Below are 23,053 nucleotides of genomic sequence, written 5' to 3'. Positions count from 1 at the left end.
TTCCTTTGGGGGGGTATTGCAACTTTTGGCCATATTGAAGCGAAATTGTTCCTTTGGGGGGTTTTTACAATTTTTGGCCATTTTGAGGCGAAATTGTTCCTTTCAGGGGGTATTGCAACTTTTCGGCATTTTGAGGCGAAATTGTTCCTTTGGGGGGTATTGCAACTTTTGGCCATTTTGAAGCGAAATTGTTCCTTTGGGGGGTTTTTACAATTTTTGGCCATTTTGAGGCGAAATTGTTCCTTTCGGGGGGTATTGCAACTTTTCGGCATTTTGAGGCGAAATTGTTCCTTTGGGGGGGTATTGCAACTTTTGGCCATTTTGAAGCGAAATTGTTCCTTTGGGGGGGTATTGCAATTTTTTGCCATTTTGAGGCGAAATTGTTCCTTTGGGGGGGTATTGCAACTTTTGGCCATTTTGAAGCGAAATTGTTCCTTTGGGGGGTATTGCATTTTTTTGCCATTTTGAGGCGAAATTGTTCCTTTGGGGGGGTATTGCAACTTTTGGCCATTTTGAGGCGAAATTGTTCCTTTGGGGGGTACTGCATTTTTTTGCCATTTTGAGGCGAAATTGTTCCTTTGGGGGGGTATTGCAACTTTTGGCCTTTTTGAGGAAAAATTGTTCCTTTGGGGGGGTATTGCAACTTTTGGCCATTTTGAAGCGAAATTGTTCCTTTGGGGGGGTATTGCAATTTTTTGCCATTTTGAGGCGAAATTGTTCCTTTGGGGGAGTATTGCAACTTTTGGCCATTTTGAAGCGAAATTGTTCCTTTGGGGGGGTATTGCAATTTTTTGCCATTTTGAGGCGAAATTGTTCCTTTGGGGGGGTATTGCAACTTTTGGCCATTTTGAAGCGAAATTGTTCCTTTGGGGGGTATTGCAATTTTTTGCCATTTTGAGGCGAAATTGTTCCTTTGGGGGGTATTGCAACTTTTGGCCATATTGAAGCGAAATTGTTCCTTGGGGGGGTATTGCAACTTTTGGCCATTTTGAAGCAAAATTGTTCCTTTGGGGGGTATTGCAATTTTTAACCATTTTGAAGCGAAAATGTTCCTTTCGGGGGGTATTGCAACTTTTCGGCATTTTGAAGCGAAATTGTTCCTTTGGGGGGTATTGCAATTTTTTGCCATTTTGAGGCGAAATTGTTCCTTTGGGGGGGTATTGCAACTTTTGGCCATTTTGAAGTGAAATTGTTCCTTTCGGGGGGTATTGCAACTTTTCAGCATTTTGAAGCGAAATTGTTCCTTTGGGGGGTATTGCAATTTTTTGCCATTTTGAGGCGAAATTGTTCCTTTGGGGGGTATTGCAATTTTTTGCCATTTTGAGGCGAAATTGTTCCTTTGGGGGGGTATTGCAACTTTTGGCCATTTTGAAGCGAAATTGTTCCTTTGGGGGGTTTTTACAATTTTTGGCCATTTTGAGGCGAAATTGTTCCTTTCAGGGGGTATTGCAACTTTTCGGCATTTTGAGGCGAAATTGTTCCTTTGGGGGGTATTGCAACTTTTGGCCATTTTGAAGCGAAATTGTTCCTTTGGGGGGTTTTTACAATTTTTGGCCATTTTGAGGCGAAATTGTTCCTTTCGGGGGGTATTGCAACTTTTCGGCATTTTGAGGCGAAATTGTTCCTTTGGGGGGGTATTGCAACTTTTGGCCACTTTGAAGCGAAATTGTTCCTTTGGGGGGGTATTGCATTTTTTTGCCATTTTGAGGCGAAATTGTTCCTTTGGGGGGGTATTGCAACTTTTGGCCATTTTGAGGCGAAATTGTTCCTTTGGGGGGTACTGCATTTTTTTGCCATTTTGAGGCGAAATTGTTCCTTTGGGGGGGTATTGCAACTTTTGGCCTTTTTGAGGCGAAATTGTTCCTTTGGGGGGGTATTGCAACTTTTGGCCATTTTGAAGCGAAATTGTTCCTTTGGGGGGGTATTGCAATTTTTTGCCATTTTGAGGCGAAATTGTTCCTTTGGGGGAGTATTGCAACTTTTGGCCATTTTGAAGCGAAATTGTTCCTTTGGGGGGGTATTGCAACTTTTCGGCATTTTGAGGCGAAATTGTTCCTTGGGGGGGTATTGCAACTTTTGGCCATTTTGAAGCAAAATTGTTCCTTTGGGGGGTATTGCAATTTTTAACCATTTTGAGGCGAAATTGTTCCTTTGGGGGGGTATTGCAAATTTTGGCCATTTTGAAGTGAAATTGTTCCTTTCGGGGGGTATTGCAACTTTTCAGCATTTTGAAGCGAAATTGTTCCTTTGGGGGGTATTGCAATTTTTTGCCATTTTGAGGCGAAATTGTTCCTTTGGGGGGTATTGCAATTTTTTGCCATTTTGAGGCGAAATTGTTCCTTTGGGGGGGTATTGCAACTTTTGGCCATTTTGAAGCGAAATTGTTCCTTTGGGGGGTATTGCAATTTTTTGCCATTTTGAGGCGAAATTGTTCCTTTGGGGGGTATTGCAACTTTTGGCCATATTGAAGCGAAATTGTTCCTTTGGGGGGTTTTTACAATTTTTGGCCATTTTGAGGCGAAATTGTTCCTTTCGGGGGGTATTGCAACTTTTCGGCATTTTGAGGCGAAATTGTTCCTTTGGGGGGTATTGCAACTTTTGGCCATTTTGAAGCGAAATTGTTCCTTTGGGGGGTTTTTACAATTTTTGGCCATTTTGAGGCGAAATTGTTCCTTTCGGGGGGTATTGCAACTTTTCGGCATTTTGAGGCGAAATTGTTCCTTTGGGGGGGTATTGCAACTTTTGGCCATTTTGAAGCGAAATTGTTCCTTTGGGGGGTATTGCAATTTTTTGCCATTTTGAGGCGAAATTGTTCCTTTGGGGGGGTATTGCAACTTTTGGCCATTTTGAAGCGAAATTGTTCCTTTGGGGGGGTATTGCAACTTTTCGGCATTTTGAGGCGAAATTGTTCCTTTGGGGGGTATTGCAATTTTTTGCCATTTTGAGGCGAAATTGTTCCTTTGGGGGGGTATTGCAACTTTTGGCCATTTTGAAGCGAAATTGTTCCTTTGGGGGGGTATTGCAACTTTTCGCCATTTTGAGGCAAAATTGTTCCTTTGGGGGGGTATTGCAACTTTTTGCCATTTTGAAGCGAAATTGTTCCTTTGGGGGGTATTGCATTTTTTTGCCATTTTGAGGCGAAATTGTTCCTTTGGGGGGGTATTGCAACTTTTGGCCTTTTTGAGGCGAAATTGTTCTTTTGGGGGGGGTATTGCAACTTTTGGCCATTTTGAAGCGAAATTGTTCCTTTGGGGGGTATTGCAATTTTTTGCCATTTTGAGGCGAAATTGTTCCTTTTGGGGGGTATTGCAACTTTTGGCCATATTGAAGCGAAATTGTTCCTTTTGGGAGGTTTTTACAATTTTTGGCCATTTTGAGGCGAAATTGTTCCTTTCGGGGGTATTGCAACTTTTCGGCATTTTGAGGCAAAATTGTTCCTTTGGGGGGGTATTGCAACTTTTCGGCATTTTGAGGCGAAATTGTTCCTTTGGGGGGGTATTGCAATTTTTTGCCATTTTGAGGCGAAATTGTTCCTTTGGGGGGGTATTGCAACTTTTGGCCATATTGAAGCAAAATTGTTCCTTTGGGGGGGTATTGCAATTTTTAACCATTTTGAGGCGAAATTGTTCCTTTGGGGGGGTATTTCAATTTTTTTGCCATTTTGAGGCGAAATTGTTCCTTTGGGGGGTATTGCAACTTTTCGACATTTTGAGGCGAAATTGTTCCTTTGGGGGGTATTGCAATTTTTTTTCCATTTTGAGGCGAAATTGTTCCTTTGGGGGGGTATTGCAATTTTTTGCCATTTTGAGGCGAAATTGTTCCTTTTGGGGGGTATTGCAACTTTTGGCCATATTGAAGCGAAATTGTTCCTTTGGGGGGTATTGCAATTTTTTGCCATTTTGAGGCGAAATTGTTCCTTTTGGGGGGTATTGCAACTTTTGGCCATATTGAAGCGAAATTGTTCCTTTTGGGAGGTTTTTACAATTTTTGGCCATTTTGAGGCGAAATTGTTCCTTTCGGGGGGTATTGCAACTTTTCGGCATTTTGAGGCAAAATTGTTCCTTTGGGGGGGTATTGCAACTTTTGGCCATTTTGAAGCGAAATTGTTCCTTTGGGGGGGTATTGCAATTTTTTGCCATTTTGAGGCGAAAATGTTCCTTTGGGGGGTATTGCAACTTTTGGCCATTTTGAAGCGAAATTGTTCCTTTGGGGGGGTATTGCAACTTTTCGGCATTTTGAGGCGAAATTGTTCCTTTGGGGGGGTATTGCAATTTTTTGCCATTTTGAGGCGAAATTGTTCCTTTGGGGGGGTATTGCAACTTTTGGCCATTTTGAAGCGAAATTGTTCCTTTGGGGGGGGTATTGCAATTTTTTGCCATTTTGAGGCGAAATTGTTCCTTTGGGGGGGTATTGCAACTTTTGGCCATATTGAAGCAAAATTGTTCCTTTGGGGGGTATTGCAATTTTTAACCATTTTGAGGCGAAATTGTTCCTTTGGGGGGGTATTTCAATTTTTTTGCCATTTTGAGGCGAAATTGTTCCTTTGGGGGGTATTGCAACTTTTCGACATTTTGAGGCGAAATTGTTCCTTTGGGGGAGTATTGCAATTTTTTGCCATTTTGAGGCGAAATTGTTCCTTTTGGGGGGTATTGCAACTTTTGGCCATATTGAAGCGAAATTGTTCCTTTTGGGAGGTTTTTACAATTTTTAGCCATTTTGAGGCGAAATTGTTCCTTTCGGGGGGTATTGCAACTTTTCGGCATTTTGAGGCAAAATTGTTCCTTTGGGGGGGTATTGCAACTTTTGGCCATTTTGAAGCGAAATTGTTCCTTTGGGGGGGGTATTGCAATTTTTTGCCATTTTGAGGCGAAATTGTTCCTTTGGGGGGGTATTGCAACTTTTGGCCATTTTGAAGCGAAATTGTTCCTTTGGGGGGGTATTGCAACTTTTCGGCATTTTGAGGCGAAATTGTTCCTTTGGGGGGGTATTGCAATTTTTTGCCATTTTGAGGCGAAATTGTTCCTTTGGGGGGGTATTGCAACTTTTGGCCATTTTGAAGCGAAATTGTTCCTTTGGGGGGGTATTGCAATTTTTTGCCATTTTGAGGCGAAATTGTTCCTTTGGGGGGGTATTGCAACTTTTGGCCATATTGAAGCAAAATTGTTCCTTTGGGGGGGGTATTGCAATTTTTAACCATTTTGAGGCGAAATTGTTCCTTTGGGGGGGTATTTCAATTTTTTTGCCATTTTGAGGCGAAATTGTTCCTTTGGGGGGGTATTGCAACTTTTGGCCATTTTGAAGCGAAAATGTTCCTTTGGGGGGTATTGCAATTTTTTGCCATTTTGAGGCGAAATTGTTCCTTTGGGGGGGTATTGCAACTTTTGGCCATTTTGAAGCGAAATTGTTCCTTTGGGGGGGTATTGCAACTTTTGGCCATTTTGAAGCGAAATTGTTCCTTTGGGGGGGTATTGCAATTTTTTGCCATTTTGAGGCGAAATTGTTCCTTTTGGGGGGTATTGCAACTTTTGGCCATATTGAAGCGAAATTATTCCTTTGGGAGGTTTTTACAATTTTTGGCCATTTTGAGGCGAAATTGTTCCTTTCGGGGGGTATTGCAACTTTTCGGCATTTTGAGGCAAAATTGTTCCTTTGGGGGGGTATTGCAACTTTTCGGCATTTTGAGGCGAAATTGTTCCTTTGGGGGGTATTGCAATTTTTTGCCATTTTGAGGCGAAATTGTTCCTTTGGGGGGGTATTGCAACTTTTGGCCATTTTGAAGCGAAATTGTTCCTTTGGGGGGGTATTGCAACTTTTCGGCATTTTGAGGCGAAATTGTTCCTTTGGGGGGGTATTGCAATTTTTTGCCATTTTGAGGCGAAATTGTTCCTTTGGGGGGGTATTGCAACTTTTGGCCATTTTGAAGCGAAATTGTTCCTTTGGGGGGGTATTGCAATTTTTTGCCATTTTAAGGCGAAATTGTTCCTTTGGGGGGGTATTGCAACTTTTGGCCATATTGAAGCGAAATTGTTCCTTTGGGGGGTATTGCAATTTTTAACCATTTTGAGGCGAAATTCTTCCTTTGGGGGGGTATTGCAACTTTTGGCCATTTTGAAGCGAAATTGTTCCTTTCGGGGGGTATTGCAACTTTTCAGCATTTTGAAGCGAAATTGTTCCTTTGGGGGGTATTGCAATTTTTTGCCATTTTGAGGCGAAATTGTTCCTTTGGGGGGGTATTGCAACTTTTCGGCATTTTGAGGCGAAATTGTTCCTTTGGGGGGTATTGCAATTTTTTTTCCATTTTGAGGCGAAATTGTTTTTTTGGGGGGGTATTGCAACTTTTGGCCATTTTGAAGCGAAAATGTTCCTTTCGGGGGGTATTGCAACTTTTCGGCATTTTGAAGCGAAATTGTTCCTTTGGGGGGTATTGCAATTTTTTGCCATTTTGAGGCGAAATTGTTCCTTTGGGGGGGTATTGCAAATTTTGGCCATTTTGAAGCGAAATTGTTCCTTTGGGGGGGTATTGCAATTTTTTGCCATTTTGAAGCGAAATTGTTCCTTTGGGGGGGTATTGCAACTTTTCGGCATTTTGAGGCGAAATTGTTCCTTTGGGGGGGTATTGCAATTTTTTGCCATTTTGAGGCGAAATTGTTCCTTTGAGGGGGTATTGCAACTTTTGGCCATTTTGAAGTGAAATTGTTCCTTTCGGGGGGTATTGCAACTTTTCAGCATTTTGAAGCGAAATTGTTCCTTTGGGGGGGTATTGCAATTTTTTGCCATTTTGAGGCGAAATTGTTCCTTTGGGGGGTATTGCAATTTTTTGCCATTTTGAGGCGAAATTGTTCCTTTGGGGGGGTATTGCAACTTTTGGCCATTTTGAAGCGAAATTGTTCCTTTGGGGGGTATTGCAATTTTTTGCCATTTTGAGGCGAAATTGTTCCTTTGGGGGGTATTGCAACTTTTGGCCATATTGAAGCGAAATTGTTCCTTTGGGGGATTTTTACAATTTTTGGCCATTTTGAGGCGAAATTGTTCCTTTCGGGGGGTATTGCAACTTTTCGGCATTTTGAGGCGAAATTGTTCCTTTGCGGGGGTATTGCAACTTTTGGCCATTTTGAAGCGAAATTGTTCCTTTGGGGGGTTTTTACAATTTTTGGCCATTTTGAGGCGAAATTGTTCCTTTCGGGGGTATTGCAACTTTTCGGCATTTTGAGGCGAAATTGTTCCTTTGGGGGGGTATTGCAATTTTTTGCCATTTTGAGGCGAAATTGTTCCTTTGGGGGGGTATTGCAACTTTTGGCCATTTTGAAGCGAAATTGTTCCTTTGGGGGGGTATTGCAACTTTTCGGCATTTTGAGGCGAAATTGTTCCTTTGGGGGAGTATTGCAATTTTTTGCCATTTTGAGGCGAACTTGTTCTTTTGGGGGGGTATTGCAACTTTTGGCCATTTTGAAGCGAAATTGTTCCTTTGGGGGGGTATTGCAATTTTTTGCCATTTTGAGGCGAAATTGTTCCTTTGGGGGGGGTATTGCAACTTTTGGCCATATTGAAGCGAAATTGTTCCTTTGGGAGGTTTTTACAATTTTTGGCCATTTTGAGGCGAAATTGTTCCTTTCGGGGGGTATTGCAACTTTTCGGCATTTTGAGGCAAAATTGTTCCTTTGGGGGGGTATTGCAACTTTTGGCCATTTTGAAGCGAAATTGTTCCTTTGGGGGGGTATTGCAATTTTTTGCCATTTTGAAGCGAAATTGTTCCTTTGGGGGGGTATTGCAACTTTTGGCCATTTTGAAGCGAAATTGTTCCTTTGGGGGGGTATTGCAACTTTTCGGCATTTTGAGGCGAAATTGTTCCTTTGGGGGGGTATTGCAATTTTTTGCCATTTTGAGGCGAAATTGTTCCTTTGGGGGGGTATTGCAACTTTTGGCCATTTTGAAGCGAAATTGTTCCTTTAGGGGGGTATTGCAATTTTTTGCCATTTTGAGGCGAAATTGTTCCTTTGGGGGGGGTATTGCAACTTTTGGCCATATTGAAGCGAAATTGTTCCTTGGGGGGGTATTGCAATTTTTAACCATTTTGAGGCGAAATTGTTCCTCTGGGGGGGGTATTTCAATTTTTTTGCCATTTTGAGGCGAAATTGTTCCTTTGGGGGGTATTGCAACTTTTCGGCATTTTGAGGCGAATTTGTTCCTTTGGGGGGTATTGCAATTTTTTTTCCATTTTGAGGCGAAATTGTTCCTTTGGGGGGGTATTGCAACTTTTGGCCATTTTGAAGCGAAAATGTTCCTTTCAGGGGGTATTGCAACTTTTCGGCATTTTGAAGCGAAATTGTTCCTTTGGGGGGTATTGCAATTTTTTGCCATTTTGAGGCGAAATTGTTCCTTTGGGGGGGTATTGCAATTTTTTGCCATTTTGAAGCGAAATTGTTCCTTTGGGGGGGTATTGCAACTTTTCGGCATTTTGAGGCGAAATTGTTCCTTTGGGGGGGTATTGCAATTTTTTGCCATTTTGAGGCGAAATTGTTCCTTTGGGGGGGGGTATTGCAACTTTTGGCCATTTTGAAGCGAAATTGTTTCTTTGGGGGGGTATTGCAACTTTTGGCCATTTTGAAGCGAAATTGTTCCTTTGGGGGGGTATTGCAATTTTTTGCCATTTTGAGGCGAAATTGTTCCTTTGGGGGGTATTGCAACTTTTGGCCATTTTGAAGCGAAATTGTTCCTTTGGGGGGGTATTGCAACTTTTCGGCATTTTGAGGCGAAATTGTTCCTTTGGGGGGGTATTGCAATTTTTTGCCATTTTGAGGCGAAATTGTTCCTTTGGGGGGGTATTGCAACTTTTGGCCATTTTGAAGCGAAATTGTTCCTTTGGGGGGGTATTGCAACTTTTGGCCATTTTGAAGCGAAATTGTTCCTTTCGGGGGGTATTAGAACTTTTCGGCATTTTGAGGCGAAATTGTTCCTTTGGGGGGGTATTGCAACTTTCGGCCATTTTGAAGCGAAATTGTTCCTTTGGGGGGGTATTGCAACTTTTCGGCATTTTGAGGCGAAATTGTTCCTTTGGGGGGGTATTGCAATTTTTTGCCATTTTGAGGCGAAATTTTTCCTTTGGGGGGGTATTGCAACTTTTGGCCATTTTGAAGCAAAATTGTTCCTTTCGGGGGGGTATTGCAACTTTTCGGCATTTTGAGGCGAAATTGTTCCTTTGGGGGGGTATTGCAACTTTTGGCCATATTGAAGCGAAATTGTTCCTTTGGGGGGTATTGCAATTTTTAACCATTTTGAGGCGAAATTGTTCCTTTGGGGGGGTATTGCAACTTTTGGCCATTTTGAAGCGAAATTGTTCCTTTCGGGGGGTATTGCAACTTTTCATCATTTTGAGGCGAAATTGTTCCTTTGGGGGGGTATTGCAATTTTTTGCCATTTTGAGGCGAAATTGTTCCTTTGGGGGGTATTGCAATTTTTTGCCATTTTGAGGCGAAATTGTTCCTTTCGGGGGGTATTGCAACTTTTGGCCATTTTTAAGCGAAATTGTTCCTTTCGGGGGGTATTGCAACTTTTCGGCATTTTGAAGCGAAATTGTTCCTTTGGGGGGTATTGCAATTTTTTGCCATTTTGAGTCGAAATTGTTCCTTTGGGGGGGTATTGCAACTTTTGGCCATTTTGAAGCGAAAATGTTCCTTTGGGGGGGTATTGCAATTTTTTTTCATTTTGAGGCGAAATTGTTCCTTTGGGGGGGGGTATTGCAATTTTTTGCCATTTTGAGGCGAAATTGTTCCTTTGGGGGGGTATTGCAACTTTTGGCCATTTTGAAGCGAAAATGTTCCTTTCGGGGGGTATTGCAACTTTTCGGCATTTTGAAGCGAAATTGTTCCTTTGGGGGGTATTGCAATTTTTTGCCATTTTGAGGCGAAATTGTTCCTTTGGGGGGGTATTGCAACTTTTGGCCATTTTGAAGCGAAATTGTTCCTTTGGGGGGTATTGCAATTTTTTTTTCATTTTGAGGCGAAATTGTTCCTTTGGGGGGGTATTGCAAATTTTGGCCATTTTGAAGCGAAATTGTTCCTTTTGGGGGGTATTGCAATTTTTTGCCATTTTGAGGCGAAATTGTTCCTTTGGGGGGGTATTGCAACTTTTGGCCTTTTTGAGGCGAAATTGTTCCTTTGGGGGGGTATTGCAACTTTTGGCCATTTTGAAGCGAAATTGTTCCTTTGGGGGGGTATTGCAACTTTTCGGCATTTTGAGGCGAAATTGTTCCTTTGGGGGGGTATTGCAATTTTTTGCCATTTTGAGGCGAAATTGTTCCTTTGAGGGGGTATTGCAACTTTTGGCCATTTTGAAGCGAAATTGTTCCTTTGGGGGGTATTGCAACTTTTCGGCATTTTGAGGAGAAATTGTTCCTTGGGGGGGTATTGCAACTTTTCGCCATTTTGAAGCGAAATTGTTCCTTTGGGGGGGTATTGCAACTTTTCGGCATTTTGAGGCGAAATTGTTCCTTTGGGGGGGGTATTGCAACTTTTGGCCATTTTGAAGTGAAATTGTTCCTTTCGAGGGGTATTGCAACTTTTCAGCATTTTGAGGCGAAATTGTTCCTTTGGGGGGGTATTGCAACTTTTGGCCATTTTGAAGCGAAATTGTTCCTTTGGGGGGTTTTTACAATTTTTGGCCATTTTGAGGCAAAATTGTTCCTTTCGGGGGGTATTGCAACTTTTCGGCATTTTGAGGCGAAATTGTTCCTTTGGGGGGGTATTGCAACTTTTGGCCATTTTGAAGCGAAATTGTTCTTTTGGGGGGGTTTTTACAATTTTTGGCCATTTTGAGGCGAAATTGTTCCTTTCGGGGGTATTGCAACTTTTTGGCATTTTAAGGCGAAATTGTTCCTTTGGGGGGGTATTGCAATTTTTTGCCATTTTGAGGCGAAATTTTTCCTTTGGGGGGGTATTGCAACTTTTGGCCATTTTGAAGCGAAATTGTTCCTTTCGGGGGGGTATTGCAACTTTTCGGCATTTTGAGGCGAAATTGTTCCTTTGGGGGGGTATTGCAACTTTTGGCCATATTGAAGCGAAATTGTTCCTTTGGGGGGTATTGCAATTTTTAACCATTTTGAGGCGAAATTGTTCCTTTGGGGGGGTATTGCAACTTTTGGCCATTTTGAAGCGAAATTGTTCCTTTCGGGGGGTATTGCAACTTTTCAGCATTTTGAGGCGAAATTGTTCCTTTGGGGGGGTATTGCAATTTTTTGCCATTTTGAGGCGAAATTGTTCCTTTAGGGGGTATTGCAATTTTTTGCCATTTTGAGGCGAAATTGTTCCTTTCGGGGGGTATTGCAACTTTTGGCCATTTTGAAGCGAAATTGTTCCTTTCGGGGGGTATTGCAACTTTTCGGCATTTTGAAGCGAAATTGTTCCTTTGGGGGGTATTGCAATTTTTTGCCATTTTGAGGCGAAATTGTTCCTTTGAGGGGGTATTGCAACTTTTGACCATTTTGAAGCGAAAATGTTCCTTTGGGGGGGTATTGCAATTTTTTTTCATTTTAAGGCGAAATTGTTCCTTTGGGGGGGTATTGCAAATTTTGGCCATTTTGAAGCGAAATTGTTCCTTTGGGGGGTATTGCAATTTTTTGCCATTTTGAGGCGAAATTGTTCCTTTGGGGGGGTATTGCAACTTTTGGTCATTTTAAAGCGAAAATGTTCCTTTCGGGGGGTATTGCAACTTTTCGGCATTTTGAAGCGAAATTGTTCCTTTGGGGGGTATTGCAATTTTTTGCCATTTTGAGGCGAAATTGTTCCTTTGGGGGGGTATTGCAACTTTTGGCCATTTTGAAGCGAAATTGTTCCTTTGGGGGGTATTGCAATTTTTTTTTCATTTTGAGGCGAAATTGTTCCTTTGGGGGGGTATTGCAAATTTTGGCCATTTTGAAGCGAAATTGTTCCTTTGGGGGGGTATTGCAATTTTTTGCCATTTTGAGGCGAAATTGTTCCTTTGGGGGGGTATTGCAACTTTTGGCCATTTTGAAGTGAAATTGTTCCTTTCGGGGGGTATTGCAACTTTTCAGCATTTTGAAGCGAAATTGTTCCTTTGGGGGGGTATTGCAATTTTTTGCCATTTTGAGGCGAAATTGTTCCTTTGGGGGGTATTGCAATTTTTTGCCATTTTGAGGCGAAATTGTTCCTTTGGGGGGGTATTGCAACTTTTGGCCATTTTGAAGCGAAATTGTTAGTGATGAGCGAGTACTAAAAAGCTCGGGTGCTCGAAGCTCGGGCCGAGCCTCCCAAGATACTCGTGTACTCGGCCCGAGCAACGAGCCCAATGTTATCCTATGGGAGACCCGAGTATTTTTGTGAAATGACCTCCCGGCAGCATGGAGAAACCCTAAAAATGTCACAAAAGTCTCAGAAGAGTGCTCAAATGACATGGCAACAGCATGGGGAAGACCCCTTGAAGCATTTATCACTCAAAAGTCACAGCTGTGAACAATTTTGTCCGCGTTTTACGCCATTTTTACGGACTCACCAGAAAACCTTCCAAAATGACCCCAAAATGATTTTTCATGGCGGAAATGTTAAGGGCACATACCCAATAGTGAGATAGATCTGGTGTATGTTACTTTTTGAGATCAATACATGAAAGATTTTACGTGAAAACATTGTGTGGCACTCCGATGTCCCTGAGAAGAGACGTACATGAAGGCCTCTTGAGTCTAATGTGCCCATTTTGAGGAAGTGAGTCTTTGTAGTATTTTCCTTTGCCAGGGCAGTCCTAAATTGTGAGGTTCACCAATGCCCCTGCATACAGACGTGCATGAGGGCCTCAAAACATTAAGTGTCCATTGTCAGGAAGTGGGTGTATTATAGTATAGCCCTTAGGCAGGGCAGCCAAAAATTGGGAGGCTCCACATTGTCCCTGGGTAGAGACGTGCATGATGGCCTTTAAACCTGAAGTGCCCATTGTAAGGAAGTGGGTCTATTTCAGTATAGCCCTTTGCCAGGGCAGCCAAAAATTGGGAGGCTCCACATTGTCCCTGGGTAGAGACGTGCATGAGGGCCTCAAAACATTAAGTGTCCATTGTCAGGAAGTGGGTGTATTATAGTATAGCCCTTAGGCAGGGCAGCCAAAAATTGGGAGGCTCCACATTGTCCCTGGGTAGAGACGTGCATGATGGCCTTTAAACCTGAAGTGCCCATTGTAAGGAAGTGGGTCTATTTCAGTATAGCCCTTTGCCAGGGCAGCCAAAAATTGGGAGGCTCCACATTGTCCCTGGGTAGAGACGTGCATGAGGGCCTCAAAACATTAAGTGTCCATTGTCAGGAAGTGGGTGTATTATAGTATAGCCCTTAGGCAGGGCAGCCAAAAATTGGGAGGCTCCACATTGTCCCTGGGTAGAGACGTGCATGATGGCCTTTAAACCTGAAGTGCCCATTGTAAGGAAGTGGGTCTATTTCAGTATAGCCCTTTGCCAGGGCAGCCAAAAATTGGGAGGCTCCACATTGTCCCTGGGTAGAGACGTGCATGAGGGCCTCAAAACATTAAGTGTCCATTGTCAGGAAGTGGGTGTATTATAGTATAGCCCTTAGGCAGGGCAGCCAAAAATTGGGAGGCTCCACATTGTCCCTGGGTAGAGACGTGCATGATGGCCTTTAAACCTGAAGTGCCCATTGTAAGGAAGTGGGTCTATTTCAGTATAGCCCTTTGCCAGGGCAGCCAAAAATTGGGAGGCTCCACATTGTCCCTGGGTAGAGACGTGCATGAGGGCCTCAAAACATTAAGTGTCCATTGTCAGGAAGTGGGTGTATTATAGTATAGCCCTTAGGCAGGGCAGCCAAAAATTGGGAGGCTCCACATTGTCCCTGGGTAGAGACGTGCATGATGGCCTTTAAACCTGAAGTGCCCATTGTAAGGAAGTGGGTCTATTTCAGTATAGCCCTTTGCCAGGGCAGCCAAAAATTGGGAGGCTCCACATTGTCCCTGGGTAGAGACGTGCATGAGGGCCTCAAAACATTAAGTGTCCATTTTAAGGAAGTGGGTGTATTTCAGTATAGCCCTTAGGCAGGGCAGCCAAAAATTGGGAGGCTCCACGTTGTCCCTGGGTAGAGACGTGCATGAGGGCCTCAAAACATTGTTCCCATTGCAAAGGAGCGGGTCTCCTGTCGTTGTAATGTCCATTCTGCAAAGAATGGGCGAAAAAATTTACCACTGGGGGTATACCTGAAACAAAGACCTAACTATTGTAACGGTCATCATGATGGCGCATGAGGAGAAGGAGGAGCAGTCCAGCGATTATCCAAAGTCGAGAAGTGTACCCATGGGTGAGTGGAGGTACATGGCAAACTTTAAATTCCGCTCTCATTTGCTGGTGGTGTGGTGAAGTCTGGCCCAATCCAACCCTTGTTCATCTTTATCAGAGTCAGCCTGTCAGCATTTTCAGTTGACAGGCGGGTGCGTTTATCTGTAATGATTCCACCTGCGGCACTAAAAACACGCTCTGACAAAACGCTAGCAGCAGGGCAGGCCAGGACTTCCAAGGCGTAGAGAGCCAATTCATGCCACGTGTCCAGCTTGGATACCCAATAATTGTAAGGCACAGAGGAATGTCGGAGTACAGTTGTTCGATCTGCAAGGTACTCCTTCAGCATCTGGGCAAACTTAGGATTTCTTGTGGCACTACCCCGCACCTCAGGGGCTGTGGTACGTGAGGGGCTGAGAAAACTGTCCCACATCTTAAAGACTGTTCCCCTACCTCTGGCGGATTGGACTTGTGCCTCTCTCGGCTGTACGCCTCGGTTGTCCACTGATTCCTGACCTATGCCGCTAGCGTTTTGTGAGGGGAATGCTTTGCCTACTTCCGTGAGTATGGCCTTCCGAAACTGCTGCATTTTGGTTGACCTCTCATCCACGGGAATAAGAGACAAAAAGTTCTCCTTGTAGCGTGGGTCTAACAGTGTTACCAACCAGTAATGATTGTCGGCCAAGATGTTCTTAACGCGAGGGTCACGAGACAGGCAGCTTACCATAAAGTCAGCCATGTGCGCCAGACTCTTAACAGCCAGGACTTCAGTAGCCTGACCAACAAGATGACTGAACATGCTGTCCTCCTCCTCCTCCTCCTCCTCCTCCTCCTCATCTACCCTGTCCTCTGGCCAGCCACGCTGAATCGAGGATATGACTGGTGTGCATGTCATATCCTCAATTTGGCCGGAGAGTTGCTCCATGTCTTCATCCTCCTCCTCGTCATAGTCCTCCACTGCACGTTGTGATGAGACGAGGCTGGGCTGTGTGTTATCACCCACACCCACTACTGTTTCTTGCTGCAACTCATCGCGCTCCGCCTGCAATGCATCATGTTTGTTTTTCAAAAGGGACCGTTTTAGAAGGCAGAGTAGCGGTATGGTGACGCTAATAATGGCGTCATCACCACTCACCATCTTGGTGGAGTCCTCAAAGTTTTGGAGGATGGTACATAGGTCTGACATCCATCTCCACTCCTCAGGTGTTATGTGTGGAGTTTGACCCATTTCCCGACGGCTTAGGTGATGCAGGTACTCAACAACTGCCCTCTTCTGCTCACATATCCTGACCAACATGTGCAGAGTTGAATTCCAACGCGTGGGGACATCACACACCAGTCTGTGAGCCGGAAGATGCAAACGGCGCTGAAAGCCGGCAAGGCCGGCTGAAGCAGTAGGTGACTTTCGAAAATGTGCAGACAGGCGGCGAACTTTTACCAGCAGATCAGACAGCTCTGGGTATGACTTTATAAACCGCTGAACCACGAGGTTGAGCACATGGGCCACGCATGGAACATGTGTCAGCTGGCCTCGCCTCAAAGCCGCCACCAGGTTCCGGCCATTGTCACAAACGACCTTTCCTGGCTTTAGGTTCAGAGGTGTGAGCCAGTGATCTGCCTGCTGTTTCAGAGCTGTCCACAGCTCTTCTGCATTGTGGGGTTTGTCACCTATGCAGATTAGCTTCAGCACAGCCTGTTGCCGCTTCGCCGAGGCAGTGCTGCAGTGCTTCCAGCTTGTGACTGGTGTGGAGGGCACAGTGGATGAGGATGCGCAGGAGGAGGAGGAGGCTGAAGAGCATGACATTCCGGAGCTGTAGAGTGTGGGTGAAACACTGACTGAGGTAGGGCCTGCAAACCTTGGTGTGGGAAGGACGTGTTCCGTCCCTCGCTCAGACTGGGTCCCAGCTTCCACAATATTAACCCAGTGTGCCGTCAACGAGATGTAGCGGCCTTGCCCACAAGCACTTGTCCACGTGTCTGTGGTTAGGTGGACTTTGGGTGAAACAGCGTTGTTCAGGGCACGTGTGATGTTTTGTGACACGTGGTTATGCAACGCGGGGACGGCACACCGGGAGAAATAGTGGCGGCTGGGGACCGAGTAACGTGGGACAGCTGCCGCCATCAGGTCACGGAATGCTTCTGTCTCCACCAGCCTAAAAGGCAACATTTCCAGCGCAAGCAGTCGCGAAATGTTAGCATTTAGAACTGTGGCATGTGGGGTGTTGGCAGTGTATTTGCGCCTGCGTTCAAAGGTTTGCTGAATGGATAACTGAACGCTGCGCTGGGACAAGGACGTGCTTGATGATGGTGTTCTTTCTGCGTAGGCAACTGCAGGTGCAGGAGTGGAGGAGGCTTGTTCGCAGGCAGCATGGACAGAGGATTGGCTCGCATGCACAACCAGCGAAGACGTAGCAGTGACATCAGCAAGCACTGCTCCTCGACTCTGTTGTACTTCCCACAAAGTCGGGTGCTTGGCTGACATGTGCCTGATCATGCTGGTGGTGGTCAGGCTGCTAGTTTTGGTACCCCTGCTGATGCTGGCACGGCAGGTGTTGCAAATGGCCTTTTTTGAATCATCTGGATCCAACTTAAAAAACTGCCAGACTCGTGAAGACCTAACATTTGTACAGGCACCTTGTGTCGTCGTGTTGTTACGGGGAACGGTTGCCTGACTTCTGCCTGGGACCACCACCCTGCTTCTTACTGCCTGTTGTGATGCTACGCCTCCCTCCCCCTGTGCACTGCTGTCCTCGCTCTGCATATCCTCCTGCCAGGTTGGGTCAGTTACTGGATCATCCACCACGTCGTCTTCCTCTTCCGCACCCTGCTCCTCCTCCTGACTTGCTGACAATTGTGTCTCATCATCGTCCACCACTTGTTGAGACACGTTGCCAACTTCGTGAGAACGTGGCTGCTCAAATATTTGGCTATCTGTACAGACGATCTCCTCATGACCCACTTCAATATGAGCTGGCGAGAGGCCAGAATGTGTGAATGGAAACGTGAACAGCTCTTCCGAGTGTCCAAGTGTGGGATCATTAATGTCCGAGGAGGACGTGTACTCAGCCTGGTGGTAGGAAGGAGGATCAGGTTCAGAAATGTGCGGTGCAGTATCACGGCTACTGACACTTGACCGTGTGGAAGACAGAGTGTTTGTGGTGGTGCCAATCTGACTGGAAGCATTATCCGCTATCCAACTAACAACCTGTTGACACTGGTCTTGGTTCAAGAGCGGTGTACTGCTGCGGTCCCCAAGAATTTGGGACAGGACGTGCGAGCGACTAGATGTGGCCCTTTGTTGTGGCGAAATTAGAGCTTGCCCACGACCTCGGCCTCTGCCTGCACCACCATCACGTCCACTTCCTTGTTCCTTGCCAATGCCCTTGCGCATTTTGCAATGCTGTGCACTGCTGACGTGTATATTCACTACTTGTGCGTTATATCAAAGTTTCTGGAAATTGCACACCAGTGCACCTGTACGCTGCCACCAACAGGCACACACGTGCGGTTTTAAAAACCAAGCACGGACGCAATAATAACCTAACACAGGTTTTAGGAGCAAAAATTAAGAACTCTGACACTATCAGCCACTGCTGACTGACGTGTATTATACACTACACTTGTGCGTTATATAATAGTTTGGTAAACGCACACCAGTGCACCTGTACGCTGCCACCAACAGGCACACACGTGCGGTTTTAAAAACCAAGCACGGACGCAATAATAACCTAACACAGGTTTTAGGAGCAAAAATTAAGAACTCTGACACTATCAGCCACTGCTGACTGACGTGTATTATACACTACACTTGTGCGTTATATAATAGTTTGGTAAACGCACACCAGTGCACCTGTACGCTGCCACCAACAGGCACACACGTGCGGTTTTAAAAACCAAGCACGGACGCAATAATAACCTAACACAGGTTTTAGGAGCAAAAATTAAGAACTCTGACACTATCAGCCACTGCTGACTGACGTGTATTATACACTACACTTGTGCGTTATATAATAGTTTGGTAAACGCACACCAGTGCACCTGTACGCTGCCACCAACAGGCACACACGTGCGGTTTTAAAAACCAAGCACGGACGCAATAATAACCTAACACAGGTTTTAGGAGCAAAAATTAAGAACTCTGACACTATCAGCCACTGCTGACTGACGTGTATTATACACTACACTTGTGCGTTATATAATAGTTTGGTAAACGCACACCAGTGCACCTGTACGCTGCCACCAACAGGCACACACGTGCGGTTTTAAAAACCAAGCACGGACGCAATAATAACCTAACACAGGTTTTAGGAGCAAAAATTAAGAACTCTGACACTATCAGCCACTGCTGACTGACGTGTATTATACACTACACTTGTGCGTTATATAATAGTTTGGTAAACGCACACCAGTGCACCTGTACGCTGCCACCAACAGGCACACACGTGCGGTTTTAAAAACCAAGCACGGACGCAATAATAACCTAACACAGGTTTTAGGAGCAAAAATTAAGAACTCTGACACTATCAGCCACTGCTGACTGACGTGTATTATACACTACACTTGTGCGTTATATAATAGTTTGGTAAACGCACACCAGTGCACCTGTACGCTGCCACCAACAGGCACACACGTGCGGTTTTAAAAACCAAGCACGGACGCAATAATAACCTAACACAGGTTTTAGGAGCAAAAATTAAGAACTCTGACACTATCAGCCACTGCTGACTGACGTGTATTATACACTACACTTGTGCGTTATATAATAGTTTGGTAAACGCACACCAGTGCACCTGTACGCTGCCACCAACAGGCACACACGTGCGGTTTTAAAAACCAAGCACGGACGCAATAATAACCTACTAACAGGTTTTTTTGGGGAGCGACAATTACAGTACAGACAAGTCAGACACTATCTGGACTGTTTTACACTGTGTACACCAGCCCCAGATATGAAGGCTGGTATACGGTCACCACTACCCTGCCTGCCTGCCTGCCTGTATACTGCTACAATAGTCCTGACAAGGACTCTTTTGGTCACTAGCCTGTATTCAGACCTGGCTATACCCTGCCTGTATATAGCAACAATAGTCCTGAGAAGGACTCTGCTACTGTACTCCGACCTGGCTATACCCTGCCTGCCTGTATACAACTAGAATAGTCCTGAGAAGGACTTTTGGTCACACTGTTTGCAGCCCTGCAACTGAAAAAGCTATAAAGGGCCGCAAAGCTTTCCCTGAATCAGCGACACTCTCCCTACACTCACTGTCAGAATAGCTGTGAGCAGAGCACAGCGCGCCGGCCGATATAAAGGCTCGGTGACGCTGTGCAGGCCGGCCAATCACTGCAATTCCACAACTAACAGGGCTGTGGCATTGCAGTGGTCTGCCAGCCAATCCCTGCATGAGGGCTGGCTCTCAAAAGAGCGCCAACATGCAGAAATGAAGACCACGAGTAAAGCACGAGTATCGCGAGATTACTCGGTCCCCGCCGAGCAGCCCGAGTACAGTGATACTCGTGCGAGTACCGAGTAGTGACAAGCATGCTCGCTCATCACTAGAAATTGTTCCTTTGGGGGGTATTGCAATTTTTTGCCATTTTGAGGCGAAATTGTTCCTTTGGGGGGGTATTGCAACTTTTGGCCATATTGAAGCGAAATTGTTCCTTTGGGGGGTTTTTACAATTTTTGGCCATTTTGAGGCAAAATTGTTCCTTTCGGGGGGTATTGCAACTTTTCGGCATTTTGATGCGAAATTGTTCCTTTGGGGGGGTATTGCAACTTTTGGCCATTTTGAAGCGAAATTGTTCCTTTGGGGGGGTTTTTACAATTTTTGGCCATTTTGAGGCGAAATTGTTCCTTTCGGGGGTATTGCAACTTTTCGGCATTTTGAGGCGAAATTGTTCCTTTGGGGGGTATTACAATTTTTTGCCATTTTGAGGTGAAATTGTTCCTTTGGGGGGGTATTGCAACTTTTGGCCATTTTGAAGCGAAATTGTTCCTTTGGGGGGTATTGCATTTTTTTGCCATTTTGAGGCGAAATTGTTCCTTTGGGGGGGTATTGCAATTTTTTGCCTTTTTGAGGCGAAATTGTTCCTTTGGGGGGGTATTGCAACTTTTGGCCATTTTGAAGCGAAATTGTTCCTTTGGGGGGGTATTGCAACTTTTCGGCATTTTGAGGCGAAATTGTTCCTTTGGGGGGGTATTGCAATTTTTTGCCATTTTGAGGCGAAATTGTTCTTTTGAGGGGGTATTGCAACTTTTCGGCATTTTGAGGCGAAATTGTTCCTTTGGGGGGTATTGCAATTTTTTGCCATTTTGAGGCGAAATTGTTCCTTTGGGGGGGTATTGCAACTTTTGGCCATTTTGAAGCGAAATTGTTCCTTTGGGGGGGTATTGCAACTTTTCGGCATTTTGAGGCGAAATTGTTCCTTTGGGGGGGTATTGCAATTTTTTGCCATTTTGAGGCGAAATTGTTCCTTTGGGGGGGTATTGCAACTTTTGGCCATTTTGAAGCGAAAATGTTCCTTTCGGGGGGTATTGCAACTTTTCGGCATTTTGAAGCGAAATTGTTCCTTTGGGGGGTATTGCAATTTTTTGCCATTTTGAGGCGAAATTGTTCCTTTGGGGGGGTATTGCAACTTTTCGGCATTTTGAGGCGAAATTGTTCCTTTGGGGGGGTATTGCAACTTTTGGCCATTTTGAAGTGAAATTGTTCCTTTCGGGGGGTATTGCAACTTTTCAGCATTTTGAGGCGAAATTGTTCCTTTGGGGGGGTATTGCAACTTTTGGCCATTTTGAAGCGAAATTGTTCCTTTGGGGGGTTTTTACAATTTTTGGCCATTTTGAGGCAAAATTGTTCCTTTCGGGGGGTATTGCAACTTTTCGGCATTTTGAGGCGAAATTGTTCCTTTGGGGGGGTATTGCAACTTTTGGCCATTTTGAAGCGAAATTGTTCTTTTGGGCGGGGTTTTACAATTTTTGGCCATTTTGAGGCGAAATTGTTCCTTTCGGGGGTATTGCAACTTTTTGGCATTTTAAGGCGAAATTGTTCCTTTGGGGGGGTATTACAATTTTTTGCCATTTTGAGGTGAAATTGTTCCTTTGGGGGGGTATTGCAACTTTTGGCCATTTTGAAGCGAAATTGTTCCTTTGGGGGGTATTGCATTTTTTTGCCATTTTGAGGCGAAATTGTTCCTTTGGGGCGGTATTGCAATTTTTTGCCATTTTGAGGCGAAATTTTTCCTTTGGGGGGGTATTGCAACTTTTGGCCATTTTGAAGCGAAATTGTTCCTTTCGGGGGGGTATTGCAACTTTCCGGCATTTTGAGGCGAAATTGTTCCTTTGGGGGGTTATTGCAACTTTTGGCCATTTTGAAGCGAAATTGTTCCTTTGGGGGGGTATTGCAACTTTTCGGCATTTTGAGGCGAAATTGTTCCTTTGGGGGGGTATTGCAATTTTTTGCCATTTTGAGGCGAAATTGTTCCTTTGGGGGGGTATTGCAACTTTGGCCATTTTGAAGCGAAATTGTTCCTTTGGGGGGGTATTGCAACTTTTGGCCATTTTGAAGCGAAATTGTTCCTTTCGGGGGGTATTGCAACTTTTCGGCATTTTGAGGCGAAATTGTTCCTTTGGGGGGGTATTGCAACTTTTGGCCATATTTAAGCGAAATTGTTCCTTTGGGGGGTATTGCAATTTTTAACCATTTTGAGGCGAAATTGTTCCTTTGGGGGGGTATTGCAACTTTTGGCCATTTTGAAGCGAAATTGTTCCTTTCGGGGGGTATTGCAACTTTTCAGCATTTTGAGGCGAAATTGTTCCTTTGGGGGGGTATTGAAATTGTTTGCCATTTTGAGGCGAAATTGTTCCTTTGGGGGGTATTGCAATTTTTTGCCATTTTGAGGCGAAATTGTTCCTTTTCGGGGGGTATTGCAACTTTTGGCCATTTTGAAGCGAAATTGTTCCTTTCGGGGGGAATTGCAACTTTTCGGCATTTTGAAGCGAAATTGTTCCTTTGGGGGGTATTGCAATTTTTTGCCATTTTGAGTCGAAATTGTTCCTTTGGGGGGGTATTGCAACTTTTGGCCATTTTGAAGCGAAAATGTTCCTTTGGGGGGGTATTGCAATTTTTTTTCATTTTGAGGCGAAATTGTTCCTTTGGGGGGGGGGTATTGCAAATTTTGGCCATTTTGAAGCGAAATTGTTCCTTTGGGGGGTATTGCAATTTTTTGCCATTTTGAGGCGAAATTGTTCCTTTGGGGGGGTATTGCAACTTTTGGCCATTTTGAAGCGAAAATGTTCCTTTCGGGGGGTATTGCAACTTTTCGGCATTTTGAAGCGAAATTGTTCCTTTGGGGGGTATTGCAATTTTTTGCCATTTTGAGGCGAAATTGTTCCTTTGGGGGGGTATTGCAACTTTTGGCCATTTTGAAGCTAAATTGTTCCTTTGGGGGGTATTGCAATTTTTTTTTCATTTTGAGGCGAAATTGTTCCTTTGGGGGGGTATTGCAAATTTTGGCCATTTTGAAGCGAAATTGTTCCTTTGGGGGGGTATTGCAATTTTTTGCCATTTTGAGGCGAAATTGTTCCTTTGGGGGGGTATTGCAACTTTTGGCCTTTTTGAGGCGAAATTGTTCCTTTGGGGGGGTATTGCAACTTTTGGCCATTTTTTAAGCGAAATTGTTCCTTTGGGGGGGTATTGCAACTTTTCGGCATTTTGAGGCGAAATTGTTCCTTTGAGGGGGTATTGCAACTTTTGGCCATTTTGAAGCGAAATTGTTCCT

Source organism: Anomaloglossus baeobatrachus, unplaced genomic scaffold, assembly GCF_048569485.1.
Source record: "Anomaloglossus baeobatrachus isolate aAnoBae1 unplaced genomic scaffold, aAnoBae1.hap1 Scaffold_102, whole genome shotgun sequence".
NCBI lineage: Eukaryota > Metazoa > Chordata > Amphibia > Anura > Aromobatidae > Anomaloglossus > Anomaloglossus baeobatrachus.
This window is presented reverse-complemented; position numbering follows the sequence as displayed.